Consider the following 15,649-nt stretch of genomic DNA (forward strand, 5'->3'; position numbering starts at 1 on the left):
TTATTCCTTTAGGCAGTTTTTTAAATCAGATGGGAGAAGAAAAGAAGTAAAAAATGCATTTATGCTGTCTTTTATAAGTATCTAAATGGTTAGCTCTTTATTTCTTCATGTGGATTTGAGCCTAGGATCTTTTCAGTTAGCAGGGCCCCTTTTAGTATTTCTTGTGGGACAGATCTGTTAGTGAAGAATTCTCTTAGTTTTTGTTTATCTGGGAATGTTTTTATTCTTCTTTTATTTTTGAATGATAGCTTTATTGAATATAGAATTCTTGGTTGACTGTCTTTCAGCACTTTCAATATGTTGTCCAGTGACCTCTATGGTTTCTGGTGGGAAATCAATTGTTAATCTTATTGAGGTTCCTTTGTATGTGGTAACTTATTTTCTCTTGCTGCCTTCATGATTCTCTTTTTTTGCTGGCTTTTGACAGTTTGACTATGATGTGTCTAGGTGTGAATCTCCTTGAGTTTATCCCACTTGGAATTTGTTGAGCTTCTTGGATATATATGTTAATTTTTGCAATCAAATTGGGGTAGTTCTTTGATACTATTTCTTCAAATGTTCTTTCTGCCTTTTTCTCTTTCTCTTCTCCTTCTGGGATTCCCACTATGTGTCAATATGATTGATAATGTCCCACAGGCCTCTAACGTTCTCTTCCTTTTTCTGTATTCTTTTTTCTTTCTGTTCTTCAGACTGGGTAATCTCAATTGGTTTATCATCAAGTTCATTAATTCTTTCTTCTGATAGTTCAAATTTCCAATTCTAATGAACTTTTCATTTTAGCTGCGGTACTTTTAAACTCCAGAATTTCTATTTTTTGGTAATTTTTGTATCTTTATTGATATTCTTCATTTGGTAATACATCATTGTTATAATTTCCTTTAATTCCTTAGACATCATTTTCTTTAGTTCTTTTAACATATTTATGATAGCTGAATTAAAATCTTTGCCTAGGGGTGCCTGGATGGCTCAGTCGATTGAGGGGCTGCCTTCGGCTCAGGTCATGATCCCGGGCGTCCTGGGATCAAGCCCTGCATCAGGCTCCCTGATCAGTGGAGAGCCTGTTTCTCCCTCTCCCTCTGCCTGACACTCTGCCTCCTTGTGCTCTCTCTCTATCTCTCTGTCAAATAAATAAATAAAATCTTTAAAAATAATAATAATAAAAAATAAAATCTTTGACTAGTAAGTCCAACATTTGGACTTGCTCAGAGCTTCTTTTCTCATATATGGGCCATAAATTTCTTTATTTTCCTATATCATAAACTTTTTGTTGAAAACAGAACATTTTTGATAATATAAGGTGGCAGGTTTCAAAATAAGACACATACACCTCCTCAGGATTTGTTGTTGCTGGTTTTTCATTTTGTTTTGTTTGTTTTAGTTTCTAGTTAGTTTGTTTAGTGACTTTCCTGGACTAATTCTATGAAGTCTGTATTCCCTATATTGTGCAGCCACTGAAGTTCTGCTTTGTTAGCTTAGTGGTCAGCTAATGATTGGCCAGAGATTTCCTTAAATGCCTTGAACCAATAAGTCTTCTGCCTGTTGCCAAGGGGCTCTCTGTGTGTTGAAGCATCACTCCAGTGCTTAAGCAGTTTACAACTCTGCTTTCGTATGTACTTTCTGCTTGTGCTGAGCTTCATGGTCAGCCCAAATGAACAGATTAGGACCTTCTCAGTTCTTTCCTGAGCATATGAACACCCTGGTACATGTGCATAGCCTTCCCAATCCCCAGGAATATATCAGATCTTCTCAAATCCCCCCTGTAGACATCTCATTCTCCAGATATTCCTTTAAATTTTTACTCAGACTCTTGATTGTTCTAACTGGTATTGCAGCATCAGGCAGATGCAGTGTTTAACAATTGCTCTTGATAGTTTTTGACAAATGCCCTGGGATAGAGCTTTTCCTGCAAAGTGAGCTCTGAGACCAAGTAACAACAATGCCCTATAAATGAGTTTTTGCCAAGAGTCTGCATGACAAGTTAACAATGGCAATGCTCAGAGGATGGAACATTTTGAGGAGTCTCAAATCCAGTCTGTTTCCTCTTGTGGCTGCAAGATTGATGGTTTTCCCAACTACTTGGATTGTCCGGCTACTGGTTATCAAGGTTAACATGGAACTAATTAGAACAGGATGGGTATTCAAATACCACAACCCTGTTTCTTTTACCAAGGCTCAGCAGTTTTTCTTGAACAAATGCTCCCCTGATGGTTGCAAGTCTTTGGTTAATTTCTAGAGTTCTGAAAAAGTTTATTTTGACCACTTCCCCACTGTTTTTGTTTTTATAGGAGAGCAGATTTATAGAGGTCCTTACTATGCCATTTTGTAAGTCCTGCCCCTCTTCCATTATTAGATAGGAGCATCAATATTTTGTTGCACTAGAAAGCCATATTAAGACATTTTTCCCTCCATAAAGGCATTTTGGAAAAACACCTGATCAACTAGGTTTTTGGCAAAAAATAGTCTGTGATCAAATAAATTCAGAAATTTTTCTTTTTTCTTTCTTTCTTTTCTTTTTACTTTACTTTTTTTTTTTTTTTTTTTTTTTTTTTTTTTTTTTTTGTGACTTCCATTGCATGCTAGCATTTCAAGGTTCTGAGAAGTCCTGCTCTAAAAATCTTGCTTAATATTGTTTACCCAGCATTCCCTAAACATATTTTCCTACATAATTGCTTTTTAAAAATTTGTTTAAAACACCTTAGTTAGTGCTCTTCACAATACACTCTACCAACCTTAAAGGTAAATTATAGGTCTAGTGTCTGGGACTACTTTTTAGATCTAATACCTCGGCAGTTGGGTCTGATAAGAGTGATCAAGGTACCCATATAATACAATGGGGATACTTTGGGCCTTAATTTCTATTTTCCTATACTTTGTCTGATTTCTAATAGTGCTGGCTATCTTTTCTTCCAGGTTTGGAGAGATGGGCCCAGCTCATCACAAATACTCACACATTTCAGCTCATCACAAACATCCGGAGTAAGCTAAGAAAATTATTTGATCTGCTTATAGTTTTCTTTCCTTCCACCTAAGAAAAGTCATGTGAACTAATCTCCTATAATAAGAAAGTGTAAAGAGTTTTGTGGTGTGACAAATGACTTTTGTCCTTTTCAGAGTCCTCAATCAATAATGGATTCTTAGATGGCTAAAATCAACAACACAAGAAACAACAGGTGTTGGCGAAGATGTGGAGAAAGGGGAACCCTCTTGCACTGTTGGTGCGAATGCAAACTATTGCAGCCACTCTGGAGAAGAGTATGGAGGTTCGTCAAAAAGTTAATAATAGGGGCACCTATGTGGCTCAGTTGGTTAAGCGTCTGCCTTCGGCTCAGGTCATGATCCCAGGGTCCTGGGATGGAGTCCAACATCAGGCTCCCTGCTCAGTGGGGAGCCTGCTTCTCCCTCTCCCTCTGCCTACTGTTCTACCTACTTGTGACCTCTCCCCAAATAAATAAATAAAATCTTTAAAAAAATTAAAAATAGAAATACCCTATGATCCAGCAATTGCACTCCTAAGTATTTACCCAAAGAATACAAAAATACAGATTCAAAGGGACACACGCACCCTGATGTTTATAGCAGCATTGTCAACAATAGTGAAACTATGGAGAGAGCCCAAATGTCCATCAAACGATGATGGATAAAGAAGATGTGGTGTATATATCCAATGGACTATTACTCAGCCATCAAACAGAATGAAATCTTGCCATTTGCAAGGATGTGGATGGAGCTAGAGTGTATTATGCTAAGTGAAATAAGTCAGAGAAAGACAAATACCATATGATTTCACTCATATGTGGAATTTAAGAAACAAAACAGTTGAACATATGGGAAGGTAGAGAAAAAAAAAAAGAGAGGGAAACAAACCATAAGAGACCATTAATAATAGAGAATAAACTGAGGGCTGATGGAGGGAGGTGGGTGGGGGATGGGCTAGACGGGGTATGGGCATTAAGGAGGGCACTTGGGGTGATGAGCCCTGGGTGTTGTATGTTAAGTGATGAATCACTGAATTCTACACCAGAAACAAATATTGCACTGTATGTTAATGAAGTAAAATTTAAATTAAAAAAAATTTTTTTTTAATTTTAAAAATAATGGATTCTTAGAAACCATTCCAAGACTAAGGCAGAAGAGCTGCAGAACCAGCTCTCTGTAATCACTTGGACACACGCCCCCCCCCACATGCGCGCACACACACACACGTGCATGCACACATTCACATGCACGCAGACGTGTACAGAACTCCCTGCTGGGTGTGCTGAAGCCTGACAGAGGTGGCAAGAGTCCCCAGGTAGGTTGCCTGCTCCTGAGAGCAGCCTTATCCTTTTCTCACAGGTGGTTGTGCAAAAACGTACTTTTTCTGAGTGCCATGGCCTGAGGAGGCCTCTGAAGTCCTGCCCAGGAGGCTTGGGAGTCTTCACAGGAGGGGATAGAGGGCAATGTGTCCTTGTCCTGGGGCTGAGGAATCAGGAAATTGGTTCTAGTCTTGCCTTTGTCACTATTCTGAGAAAGGTTCCTCACTTTCCTGGGTCTTCTTCATAATAAAATGAAGACATTGGACATGATTTTTATAATTTTTTCCAGCTCTGGAGTTCTTTGAATTTATGATCTATAACTTCATTGAGCAGGGAGTCCCAGTGTCTGCATGGCCATGGTCCCATTAAGGGCCCTTCCCCCCACCTCTTGTCAGGCTTGTTCAGGCCATGGCTCTGGAAAAACAGCCTCTTTTCTGGTTTCCATCAGCACTGCAATTGTGAACTTCCTGCCATGTGGCCCATAAACCCAGAGTTGGAGCCAAATGTGGAGAAAGGGCAAGCCTGCCTATTAGAAAGGAGCTGATGGACAGGCAGGTCAAACTCCAGCTTCCTTCTCATCTGCCGGCCCAAATGCAGGAAGCCCCTGGCCCCCTTCCCCCACCCATGTTCGGTGTGCAGGGCGCCTGACTCACGAGGCACCCTACTTACCACTACCACAACATTTGCATCTATTGTGTATGAGCAGCTCGGGCCCTCAGGGTGGGTGTCCCGTGCAAAGGACATCAGCCAGCCCCCGTCTCGGCACCTCCACCCCACCCCCAGCCCGGCTCTTACATCAAAGCAGTGGGCTCCAGAGTGGCCCTCTGAGGATGTCCCAGGAGCAGCCTCGGGTTGGAGCTGAGGAGAACTGTTCATGCAGAGGCCAGTCCACATTTTACAACTCTAATTGGATGATTTTGCAACTGCGGTAAGTTGATTAAAAACACACACACACAGAAGACAGCTCTAGAAACTGCTTATTTTGCAAACGCAGTGGAGTAAGACTGAAGTGTCACTGCTAACGTCTGACCCACTAAGAGTGCTTGTGGCATCTTTCCAAAAAGACGGCTGGGCCTGTGAGGGCCATGTGGGAGCCCAAATGCTCAGTGGAGAGCCCCTAAATCTCCCCTTCTCTTGTTTATCCGCAGATGTGTTAGATCCTGCCCGGCACTGACTCAGCAGGGCTGAAGCTCCTGAAGGCTGCATGTTTGATTCTCTTGGCCTGAGGATCTAGGGCCAGCAGGTGGCCTGGTCAGGCTGTACCTAGGCGGGAGGAAGGTTGGGCTCATGGCAACCCCGGGCAATCACTGCAGGCCAGGATGCAAATGGGGCAGGCCTGGGACTGGCACGCTGAAGGTGTCCAGTCAAGACTGTTAAAAAGTCCTCTTGCCGGGGCGCCTGGGTGGCTCCTTCGGTGAAGCAACTGCCTTCGGCTCAGGTCATGATGCCAGGGTCCTGGGATGGAGACCCGCATCGGGCTCCCTGCTCAGTGGGCAGTCTGCTTCTCCCTCTGCCTCTGCCCTGCCCGTCCCCTCTTTCTCACAAATAAATAAATAAAACCTTAAAAAGGACAAAAAGAAAAAAGTCCTCCTCTTGCCAGAGCTCCTGGCTCCCCGGAGCAGAGTAGTCTGCACAGTGGAGGCTGACCGCCCCTCCGGCTGGTCCCACCTGGAAGCCATGCTTGCTTTCTGCCCCCGCTGGGCCAAGCTCCCCCTCATCTTTCCAGCTGGGCTGAGGGGCATCTCTCCCATTCTCCAGCCTGCAGCGGGTCCCGTAGCTCCCCTTCCCGGCAGATATCAGAGCCGGTGAGCCTTCGGCATCGGCAGCCGCCCCTCCTTGTTTGCCCTCCCTGCCCTCACAGCCTGCCCTCCCCGCCGTCATAGGCTGTTCTCTCTGCACTCGCAGCCTGTTCTCTGTGCCCTCACAGCCTGTTCTCTCTGCACTCACAGCCTGACGTCTCTGCCCTACAGCCTTTTTTCTCTGCCCTACAGCGTGTTCTTTCTGCCCTTACAGCCTGTTCTCCAATGGCAGCAAGATGCTGCTTTCAAAAATTAAGTCAGATTACAGAACTTTCCTGGCTTCCCATTGCTGCCGATGCAAATCTAAGGCCTTCCCACAGTCAATAGCCCTGCCTCCCTCCTTGACTCCGTTATCATTCTTGATCAGTCTGTTTGTTCCATCCCGAGTGGCTTCTTCCTGTCTCTTTTTGAGCGCACAATCGCTTCTACTCCACAGGACATTCCCATTTGCTCTTTGTTCTGCCTGCAACATTCTGCTCCAGTGTCCCTGGGGCCGATGTGTTCTTATCCCCTCCTCAGAGGTTTCCCTGGCCACCCAAGGGAGGAATTGCCCCTCTACACCCCCGCTTCTGCCAAACACTTCGCAGTTAATTATCAGCAGCGATCACTATCCAAAATTTAAATGACCATTTTTATGGTATTTATTAGCTTTAAATTAACCTCTGCGATGAGAACAAAAGCTCCCTGGGACTTTCTCGTTGACCACATCTCGTGGCGCACACTAGATGCCCAACCAACACTTGTTGACTCAGTGAGGTGGGGTAAATACAGGAGACTAGGTTCTACTTTCAGATGTCAGCTCGCCTCAGTAGGAATTCCCGCCATTTGGAGAAGAACGCCTCACCCCACAAGAATTCCAAGGTCATCAGGGCAGGCTGAGGCATGAAGGTCCCTCCTGCTGGAGGCAGGTGACACTGGATTTTAGCAGAGACCTTCAAGCTCTCCTGTGGAGAGACACACGTCACATGTGGGTGAGGCTAAGTCCGCACTTATGGGTCAGCAACTCGTGAGTGACTAGCTGAGGTCACCATGCTCTCCGTCCCTCTCTGCCTGGCTGAACAACCCTCCTGGTGGGTGGCCATGGGAGGGTGTGGGATGTCTGTGAGTGAAGGAAGAGGCAAGGTGAAGAGTAGCCCAGTAATCCCATCTTTTTCTTTTTGCTTACCTCTATTTTGTAATCATTTTATAATGACCGTGTATTTCTTTCATAATTTTCTTAAAAAGAAAAATCATTAATAACGATATTATTAAAAAATATTCCAGTAGATTAATACCATCAGAAAAAAAAGAGAGAAGGCCAGTAATAGCAATTTACATTTAAAGTTTCCTGACAAGAGATGCAACCAAGTACAAATTTTTATGAATAAAGTTTTATTGGTGCACAGCCACACTCCTCCTATGGATGATCTCATGCTACAACACCAGAGTTGAGACAAAGATGGTGTAACCCCACAGCCAAAAACATTTACTGTCTGCCCCTTTCCAGGAAGAGTTTGCTGACTCCTGCCCTGCATAGAAAGTTCTCTGCCTTCTGTGTTTCCTGGGGCTCCCTCCACAATGCTGGGCAGTCATCTGCAGCTACTTCTGAGACCTCCGTCTCTGTATGGTGTGTCTGTCTATCTCCCTGATCAATCACAAAAAAGATAAAAAAATCACAAAAGATCAATCACACTCATTTTTTTAAGACTTTTTTAAAAAAAATTTCTTTCAGAGAGAGGGGAAAGAGAGAGGGAATGAGAGAGTACACAAGCATGAGCAGGGGGAGGGGCAGAGGGAGAAGCAGACTCCCAGCTGAGCAGGAAGCCCAATGCTGGACTCAATCCCAGGCCTTCAGGATCATGACCTGAGCCAAAGGCAGATATTTAACCAACTGAGCCACCCAGGCACCCCACTCACACTCATCTTTATGTTACTACAGGGCCTACCACATTTTCGGCCTTTGAGTTAATTTATATTATATAATTACAATTGACCCTTGGTCAAGCAGGGATTAGGGGTGCCAACCCCTGCCCAGTTGAAAATCTATGTATAACTCTTGACTCCTCAAACAGTTAGCTACTAATAGCCTACACTTGACTAGAAGAATTACCAATAACATAAACAATTGATTGTATGTTATATGTATTGTATATTGTGTCCTTACAATAAAGTAAGCTGGAGAAAGAATGCTATTAAGAAAATTATAAGGAGGGGCACCTGGGTGGCTCAGTCGGTTAAGCATCTGCCTTCGGCTCAGGTCATAATCCCAGGGTCCTGGGATCAAGTCCTGCATCAGGTTCCTTGCTCAGCAGGGAACCTGCCTCTCCTTCTGCCTCTCCCCCTGCTCGTGCTCTCTCTCTCTCAAATAAATTAATAAAATCTTAAAAAAAAAAAAAGAAAATCATAAGTAAGAGAAAATACCTTTACAGGACTGTACTGTATTTATTGGGAAAAAAATCTACATATAAGTGGACCCACGCAGTTCAAGGCTGTGTTGTTCAAGGGTCAACTATATTTCTGTCTTGCCTACTTGAGGAAGTCTCAGCTGACATCCCACCCTTCAGAGGGGACAGGTGTGGCTGCAGAGGTGGGGTCTGCCCTGAGTTGAGCCTTAGGAAGGGAACCCACCTCCTTCTCAGCTGGGCCACAAAGGCGCCCTGAGCTTAGCCATGCTGGCCAGCTCCAGACCGCTCCTCCATGGCACCCCCAGCTCCAGACTGCCATGGAAAGTCCTCTTCAGAGCCAGGCAGCGGAACCAGGAGCGGGGGCAGTCAACTCCCACCAGTCAGGACAAGCTGGGGAGGAGGTGATCTGCATTAGTCAAGTCCGACATGCAGTTCTTTTTTCTTTTTCTTAGAAATTCCATTTTGTTCCGTTCAAATGAAAGTAACCAGATTCATGTTTATAAAACATCTTTAAGCAGGCATGTCGGGCGCATGGATGGAAAAGCATTGATTCACTTGTAATTTGTAGCAAACACCAATGGCATGAAACAGGCAGCCCAGTCTAATACATTTAATTTGCCCCAATCTTGTATAGACTAGGAATTAGCTTTTTAACACTCTCTTCACAAGTAACATAAAGACAAATAGCACCCAAACGTAGCTCTCAGCCAGACCAAATGATCACAAATCTGGGCAAGCAGAACTCAGTCAGGGAGGCCGCCAATGCGGCAATAGGTCCCATTAATTCAGGTCCTAGAAGAGAATATCTACTGCGTGGCCCCCAGAAGCTCTGTGTGTGTGCGTGTATGTGTGTATGCACGAGCACATATGCCGGTGTGTGTCTGTGGGCTGGTGGGTGTGAGGGCCCAGTGGTGTTTGCAGAGAGGAAGAACTGATTCGGTTGTGTATGAAGTTCTCTTATTTGCTGTCTTTCTGCTCCTGACTCTACAAAATGGCCATTTGACTCAAGACAGCCACCCTCCGACTCAGGAGGAGCTGAGTGTCGAGAGTCGCCGGCACAGAGCCTTCTTTATCTCAGCCAAGGATGGCAGATTCCCATTAAGGCCATTTCCCAGAGAACTAACGCCCTCTCAGGTTAATGGCTCAGGGCAAATGAACTCATCTGCTGGCCGCTCTGTGGGAGCACCTGGGGGGCTCATCGCTACAGATTAATTAAAGGACTGCAGGCAGCCAGGTCGGCCACGGGACATGCAGACCTTGACTAATTGTGATATTGTGCTCATTACATTTCTGGAAAGAGCCATAAGCTTGGTCCCTCACGAACCCTCCGTCCCCAGAGTAAGCAGGCCACTGTTTCACGTTTCCTCCAGAAGCCTGATTCCCAGGGAGCTGCTGATGCCAGGCGAAGACTCACTTTTGTTGCCACAGGGCGCAGCTTGGCAACAGAGCAGATGGAGGACATTTTGATTGTCTGCCAGGCAGGACTCGTGGGTTGTCCACCCACCATACTCCAAGGGTCGTAGGAGTGGGTGGCACTGTGAGACGGGGCTTCCCACACCTGAAGGCCCCTCTGGGGGGCTTTTCTCTGTCTCCTTCATGCATCCCTTCTCCTCTTTCCACCCGTCCCATCTGCAGGTCTCCAGGCTGACCTGGGGGAGCTTCTGGGAAGCCAGTTAAAGTGCAGATTCCTATTCCAAGTCAGAGGCTGAGGTGGGGCCTGGGAGTCTGAAACAGGTGAGCCACAGACCGCACCTCAGCAGCACTGTCTCACCTGCCCATGGGCCCCAGACCCTCCTCCTGGTGTCAACACACAACCTTGTGCTGTCTTTCCTGGACGGAGACACCCCTGTCCAGGTGTAAACTATGACCTCAGTGCTGGCCTTTGGTAACCTTTCTCCTGAGCTCCATCACTCAGGGCCCCCTGTGATCGTGCAGACTATAGACCCTGGTTAGTCCTCTGTTTGTCTGGATTCCAAACTCTTGGAGGGCTCTCAGCACCTGCAGCGGGCCCCACGAGATACCAACACCGGTGCACTAGAACCTGAGCACTGAGTCCCCAGGAGGGGAGACGTTAGAACCTAAGTCCCCCACCTTCTCGGCTTTTCCAGGCTCATTCACAGAAGCCTCTCTCATCCCCCTCCCCACCCCTCTCGGGGAGCCTGGTTCACCCCTGACCTGTGGAGGCTTGGCCGCCTCTCTTTGCCTTGAGCCCTCACTGCCCTCATGTCTCCTGCCCCTCCTTGATGCTTCTGGATCCTTGAGGCCAGTGGGATCTAACGGAGGCCGGGCTCACCTGCCCTCAGGACCTTGGGTGTTTGGGGACAGCTCGCCGTGGCCTCCACCTGCTGCCTCTGCGTCCTGTCAGTCCAGCTCTGCATCTGCCACAGCTCTCCCCCCCCGCCCCCCACCCCCGCTTCATGAGCGAACCACATCCCGATCCCTGTGGGGACACTGGCTAAAGCAGATCATTTAAGAGAGCAGAGGAGAAAAAAGGTGGCTTTTATTTGGATTGACGATGTATTACATTGGATGTATTATTTTTGTAGCACCAGCAGGATGTGGCTGTTTGGGCAATTTTTTGCAAATGCTAACCTTGAAATGAATTCTAGCCGTAGAATATACACCAATGAGTGTGTGCTTGTAGGCACACGGGGGTGCAACTTGCCCTCGATGCAGGTGTGGACATCCAGCAGCCTGTGAGGGTAGCTTCTTGCGCTGGCACTTCCTCGCCTGTCACCCGGGGACAGTAATGTATTCAAGCGACAGGTCTCACTGCCAGCTACTGGTCTGGAGCATAGCACTCTTTCTTCTCCAGCTTACTTTTAAAAGCCGGAGTCAAACACCAGCTTTTTCAGCATTCTCTTTACTATCTGTCCCAGAGCAGCTCATTACTCCTTTTTTAATTAACTAAGGAAGGAAGGGAGAGAAGCGATGGCATGTTTGGGAATGAAACAGAAACAGCTTTAGGAGGTTGGAAAGGAAGTGTGGCCTGAGTTAGGAGGTGTCTTAAGGAACATCTTAAGGGAGGAGAGAAGACATCTGTCGCTGGGTGGATTCCCTGGCACCGCTTTTGTTAGGTCAGTCACAGCTAGGGTTCCAGCACCGGGCCAGCTTCTGGCAACACCTTCCTGGTGACGTGAATCTTTTGCTCTGCCCTTGGCATTTTTTTCTTGTCTGGAACAGACACATTTGTTTTTGTCGTTTGCTCGTTTTGCCTTGTATCCTCCGCCATGAAACACCACTGGACCTTGTGCACGGATATTGACCTGAGTTACAAATTGGGAGAAGAGCATGTCAGGAGCAATCTTTCATTGGGGTCACATGTCTGAATCAAGAAAGATGTAAAAATCACTGCTTTGCCCTAAAGCAGCTCACAAGATTATCATATCATGTTCTTGCATTTGAGCAGATGAAGTGTCAATCTTCAATTGACAGCATACTACATAATAATATGGCATACAATACATCATATAATACACACTGCAATGTCCCATATGGACCATCTATGCACTATAGCTCAATAGGTACAATATGACACTACATATGTGTATATATAATGATACTTGTGAGACTAGCTCACTCTATCTAAATGGAGCCCAAATCACAAACATTCCACGGGAGACCAAATGCTGAAGCTTTGGGGACCAGAGAAGTACTAGGCATTCCATAAATTCCGTAGTAAAGACACACAGGAATCTTTTTGCTACATCTTCCCCCTAGCATACAAACGTGCTTCTCATGTGGCATCTCCAGCTTGCTTTCTGGATTCAGCCCCACCTCCTTTGCTGTGTCTTCAGATGCCCTGGGGCGCCTGTTTCCCTCCTCTGAACCCAGCTCCAGGCAACTCTGCTGTAGAATTTGCAATTGTGGATGTTTGTTCACTTGGTTCTCCAATTAAACTGTGGGCCGTAGCATCCTTCAAACTTCTCCTCCTGGCCTTTTAGACAATCATGAAATCCATGTAGTGAGTTGTGATCAATAGTAAAATAAAAGAACAGAATATAACATATTAGGATGTATCACGCATGGATTATGCATAGTATGGATTCGCTCATTTTGTAGAACTTTTATTTCTCCTGTGTGTGTGTGTGTGTGTGTGTGTACTAGATCACAATGTAAAATACATTTTGTACATTTTACTGTGGATTATGATAAAAAAAATATTTGAAAGCCCTGAGCTAGAGGGCTGGCATTTTCATATCCATTTTTTGTTTCCCTCCGTGTCTACAAAGTGTCTGACCCCAGTCAAAGCTTATTGAATTAATACGTGAGTTCATATACCAACAAAGAGTTAAACTGAGAGAGAGGCAGACTGGTGGCCTATTCTTCTCCACTTCCTCTGCTCTGAGACTTCTAATTTCTGTCCCTCCCTCCTGTGACTGCATTCACACACTGACACTGCATTTGTGAGGGATGCTGCAGAAGCCGAGCTTGCCACTTGGGTATTTGCAAAGCTGAAGCCTGCCTCCATTGCACCCTGCAGAGTGGGGCTGTGTGTATGGGGGGGGTCTGTTGGTGCCTGGTAGCCAGTACCTATGCTGAGCACCTCCCAGCTCCCCATCTGCACAGATAAGGGGAAAGGTCTTCTAGACTGGATGCTGCACCCCACTGTCCTTCCTTTGCCAGGTGTCTGATCTTGCTGGGCTCTGGGAAGGCTGTGCTTCGCCGGGAGGTAGTCCAGAGTCTGACAAGCTGGTTTTTCAAGGCAGTGACTTTAGAAGGATACTACAGTTATCCAGCTAAAACTGCTTCTCTGGGTGGAAACCCAGATGTCGTGTTGAATTGCACTGCTCCTGCCCCTTCCTGAGTCTCCGCAAGCTTCCCTCTGGAGAAAACGTTTCCACTTTGATTGGTCCCATTTATCACATGATTTTCACTCCAAGAGCCTTTGGGAACTGAACTGGTGCCAAACATTTGACCTGAGATTAGGCCCTGGGCCAGACTCACTCCTGATGTTCGGTGTCAGCAAATCCAAGCAGAGCAAAGTGACCGCGGCCCAGAAGAAACTGGCCCCCGGCCGGGTTCCTTCCCCGGGGTTCCTGTAAGAGCTTCCCTCCCCCAGGGAAGGAGTGGAGGGGATAGTGACTTGACAGCTATTCAGCCAGAGAGGAAAGAAAGCTTTGGGAACACCCATTTGTCACAGGAATCAAAGAGCAGGGCTAGCTGATGGGCTCTCCTCTGGACTAAGACTTTTCCGTAGTTTCTGGAAGGTATAGATGATGTCTCCCGTTTGCTGTCTACTACACTTAGCCTACAGGGTGTGGACAGTCTAGTACACGTTGGGCATTCAGATGGCATGCAATAAATGATTATTGATTGAAGGAATGACCTTTTAAAGTATCTTTAGGAAGCAGAACTTCTAAGTGGTCTGTTGATTCCAGAAAAGCAGAATGAATGTGACTCCTGAAGTAAAGCAATTAAGATATAAATTAAAAACAAACAAATGAAAACCACAAATGTTCCAAGAAGCTACAGTGGTCTAATTAATTGGGAGCAAAATGAGTCTAGGGATTCTGGCTTTCATTTCTACATCTCCAGTGCTTACACAATGCTTGGCACGTACACGCACAATAAACGTTTAACAGATGAGAACATCTTCGTTTCCAGGGCTGAAGGAAGCTTCCTCCTTACCTCCGTCTCCTACCCCCACCCTGTCCCATTGACACACGTATACCACACACACACCCCCACACATACACCATACCACACATACACAACCCTTCCATACACCACACATACACCAGAGCCCCACACATACACCACACGCACACACGTATACCACACACACCATACACCCCACATACATTATAATACACACCACACCCCCCATCTACACTGCAGACACCATATACACCCCCATACCCCATACACACCACATACACTCTCATACACATACCACACACACCCTATATGCACGCACCACGCACATGTACCACATACCACCCCCCCACCCCCGCACACAAACACACCACACACACACACACACACACACACACACACACACCACACATACACACATATATTCTCATTATGTTCCAGGGCCTGAAATTCCATAATCAGAGATACTTTCTTTTAAATGGAGGCCCTGACCCTTCTAAAAAATGTTTGAGGAATTGCACATATAGTCGTTTCTGTTATAACCCAGAGAAGAAACGAATGTTCGCCAACCCCTTCCTGGGAGCTGGTTTACAGGAGAGCTAAGAGAGGGGATACAAATGAAGAAGCAGGCTGAGCCACAGGCAAGTGTCCCAGGAGAGGGGGCAGGAATGCTCCTTCCCCATCTGCCTCTGCTCTGTTCACCTACCCAGACCCCCTCCTGCCCGGGATAGCCCTGCAGACCAGAAGCTTAGGTGACAGTAATCCAGGCCTAGATCTTGCAAATCGCAATGAAGCTACCTCAAATGGCAAGGAGCAAATCCTATCATCCCACCCTTAAGGAGAACCAGGTTTAAAAGAAAAGGGGCAGAATTTTAAATAGAAAATCTGCCGCCATCCTTCAGAAAATGACAGAAATAAAACACCAGATTACAATTGCAAGTTTGTGGGAGGGTTTTCTGGTGGCAGTTAGATCCAGGGTGGACAAACAGCTGACTCAGCAGGCTCATTGCAGCATCTCCTGGGGGGCCCACCTGTCAGGAGGGAGCAGGGAACGAGGTATCCTAGAGCCAGCAACAACCAGACTCAGAAGCAGGCTTGGCTTGTGCTTCCAGTTGGACAGAAGAATCACAGCGACGGGATGGGGGTGCTGAGGCCAAGGCGAGAGATGACTCTCCTGGGGCCACACAAGTCATTTTCCAGAACTGAGCCTGAACCCCTCACCTTGTTCTCAGGCTCTGCGCAGGTCTGCCCAGCCAGGCCTTGTTAGTGGGCCCTTGGGGGATGGCCAGGGCACCATAGGCGGGGGCATTCAAAGGCCCAGATTTGTTTTGGAAGATGGAGCCAGCAACTTGCTTGTCAGGTTTAGAGAAACCAATTATTTACGGTCTTCACTGACAAGACACCCAAGTAATGCTCTACTAATAGAGCCCAGGCCCTGGTGTGGCAACGTGGCATAAACACGTCCCACTCTGTGCAGGGCCTTCAGGAGAGCACCCCCAGCAGCCGTCAGCTCCCAGAGACCCCTGCCCGGCAGGGAGAGCGCAGAGGACACGGGACAGAGACACCCAAGGTG

The sequence above is a fragment of the Callorhinus ursinus genome, unplaced genomic scaffold (assembly GCF_003265705.2).
Source record: "Callorhinus ursinus isolate GAN/ISIS: 27379988/994484 unplaced genomic scaffold, GSC_fseal_2.0 scaffold32, whole genome shotgun sequence".
NCBI classification, from domain to species: Eukaryota; Metazoa; Chordata; class Mammalia; order Carnivora; family Otariidae; genus Callorhinus; species Callorhinus ursinus.